The sequence below is a fragment of the Elephantulus edwardii genome, unplaced genomic scaffold (assembly GCF_000299155.1).
Source record: "Elephantulus edwardii isolate Elephantulus edwardi_28Jun2011 unplaced genomic scaffold, EleEdw1.0 scaffold00039, whole genome shotgun sequence".
NCBI lineage: Eukaryota > Metazoa > Chordata > Mammalia > Macroscelidea > Macroscelididae > Elephantulus > Elephantulus edwardii.
The window spans coordinates 10,382,007-10,384,863 of NW_006399789.1; the positions used below are offsets into that span (position 1 = coordinate 10,382,007).

General features: G+C 43.0%; 1 pseudogene; it reads left to right on the forward strand.

The window, feature by feature from the left end:
* The first annotated feature begins 1,633 nt into the window (after window positions 1-1,633).
* LOC102874805 lies at window positions 1,634-2,051 on the forward strand (annotated as a pseudogene).
* The last annotated feature ends 806 nt before the right edge of the window (window positions 2,052-2,857 follow it).

The window sequence follows — 2,857 nt, forward strand, 5'->3', positions numbered from 1 at the left end:
TTCATGAAATAAAGCGGATTTAAAAATTTATAACCCCTAAGCCCTTGAAGAGTGCCTTTTTCAGCAATCTTAGTAGCAGCACAGCAATTGGGTAAGGATTAGAATAGCATACTTTTGAGGGCTTGTAAAACTTGTCATGACATAGCCTATAAAAGCTGGAAGAGAATCTTCTGAATTAATGGATCCCATCACAGGCTCCTCCTCCAAATGTTTTGGAAAAAATGTTTTAGATTAAAATTTTGAAAGTTCACCCTCTAAAAATCTTGATCCAATTGGTAAAGAATGAAACCTCTCTCTCTCTCTTTTTTCTTTCTTAATCTTTTTAAATTCCTGTCAGATTAGAGAATTATTGACCTGGTCAAGTACTTCTCCAAACATGGACCTGGAACAGCTGGGATCTTGTGAAAACAAAGGTTCTGTTTCACCAGATCTCAGGGAGATTCCAAGATTCTGCCTTTCTAACAGGCTCCCACGTTACAGAACCAGGGGATATACCTTGAGTGACAGCTTCTAATCCACATCTCATCTCCATACTTTGTTTGCACTAATACAGAGAAAACAGGACAGGCAGCTCACAATTGGCAGGAATCAGATGAGCGCATCTTGAAACATAGTCTTGAAACATCATAGTAGTGTGAAGACCAGAACCTAGATCCCTTCATTCCCAGTCAACACTCTGCTACAATATTATACCAACTTGGGGAAAGAGGAATTTGTCGGAAGAAAGGGGAAGAATTTCCTCGACAGTATAAATGAAGACTAGAGAACATGCAGCCATCTGGGCTGACTCTCTCATTTTACGGGAATACATGATTTGTGGTTTCATTATCCATTTTTCTGTGACTTCTCCCCCTACCACGTATTCAGCCAGTGATGAGTTAGTGACTCCAGTCCATAGGGGATTGTGCTGATAACCCAAAGACTACATCTTTCTGGCACTTGAATTTGAATCCATCAGCCCACTCTGTAGGAAAAAGGTGGGCAAGCTCTTTCTGGGTGATTTACAGCCTTGAAAACTCAAGGGAGGGTTAGTTATAAGTTTGTTTCAACTTCCTGAAGAGAATGAGTACTAGCATGTTTCCAACTACTGGCTCTCTGATTAAAAGAGGGGGAGAGGGAGTTGTGATTTATTATGCCTGTTGATTTCTGTGGCGTAAACTCTACCTGTTTGACCAATTTGAAGCTCCCAACCTGACATTGCAAAATTTCATCTTACTTGGATCTACAATCAAATGCGCATGGAAACAACAGCTGAGAAATCAAATTACACATTGCTATGGGTAAATCTGATGCAAAGACTTCTTTGAAGTGTTTAGAATATTGAAGATATCACCTTGAAGGCTGAGGTGTGCCTGATCCAAGCCATGGTATTTTAAATCACCTTAGACTTAAATAAACGTGGACAATGAAAAATGAAGCCCAAAGAATTGATGAATTTGAAGGTTGGTATTGGTGGAGAATATGGAATATATAACTATAGATTTGTTTTCCTGAAGAACCAAAAGTATCTGTCTTTAAAGAAATATAGCCAGAATGCTTCTGAGAAATGAAGACCGTGATTACTGCAGGAAGACGTCCCGATACCTGAGCACTCAGGATGTGTGACTTCGTCTAGGACCAGACCACAGAATTTAAGGAGGCCTCCAAGCTGTTTGACTGAACAGGTGATGGAAAGATCCTGTACAGCCAGTGTGGAGATGTAATGAGGGTCCTGGGCCAGAACCCCACCAATGCTGAGGGGCTAAAGGTCCTGGGAAACCCCAAGAGTGAAGAAATCAATGTGAAGGTCCTGGATTTTGAACACTTCCTGCCCATGCTGCAGACTGGCCAAGAGTAAGGACCAGGGCACCTATGAGGATTATGTTGAAGGCCTTTGGGTGTTTGACAAGGAAGGGAACGACACTGTCATGGAAGCTGAAATCTGGCATGTCCTTGTCACACTAGGTGAGCAGATGACAGAGGAAGAAGTAGAGGTGCTGGTGGCAGGGCATGAGGACAGCAATGGTTGTATTAACCATGAAGAACTGGTCCAGATGGTGCTGAATGGCTGAGGGCAGCCCTTTCTGTGTCCCCAGAGCCCCGTGCCTTCTCCTGTGTGAGACTGAATGTAGCCCTGAGAGCCGACTCAGCTGTCAAAGCTCCTTTCCCATCTTATAGCTCTCGGATAATACTTGCCAGCAGCATTCACCAAATAAACTTGCTGTCTATGCCTCCTCCCAACAAAAAAGAAATGAAGACCATAAGCCTTCATCTTACTTTGAATATGTTATCAGAAGAGACCAGTCACCAGAAAAAGGTATCATGTGTGGCAAAAGGTTGTTGTTGTTGTTGTTGTTATGTGCCGTTGAGTCGTTTGCAACTAATAGCGACCCTATGTACAACAGCCCTAAACCCTGCTCTATCCTGTGCCAATCACAATTCCTCTGACACACCCATCCCGATTACCCCAGTCACTGAATCAATCCACCTCATAGAGGGTCTTCCCCTCCTACGCTGTCCCTCTACCCTACCAAGCATGATGTCCCTCTCCAAGGACCTGTCTCTCCTTACAACATGTCCGAAGTATGTCAGATGAAGCCCCAGAATCCTTGCCTCTAAGGAGTAGCTTGGTTTAACCCTCTCTAGGATGGATCTGTTTGTTTTCTTGGCAGTTCATGGAACATTCAGTACTCTTCTCCAGCTCCACAGCTCAAAGGCGTCAATTCTCCTTCTATCCTCCCTAGTCATTGTCCAACTCTCTGATGCATAACAAGTGATTGCAAAATAAACAGAAGACTCACTGAGATAAATTTTTCACACAGTCACTGAAACAGTGAGCTTGAGAAGATGGTGCAAGAGCAGAGAATGTTTTGTTCTA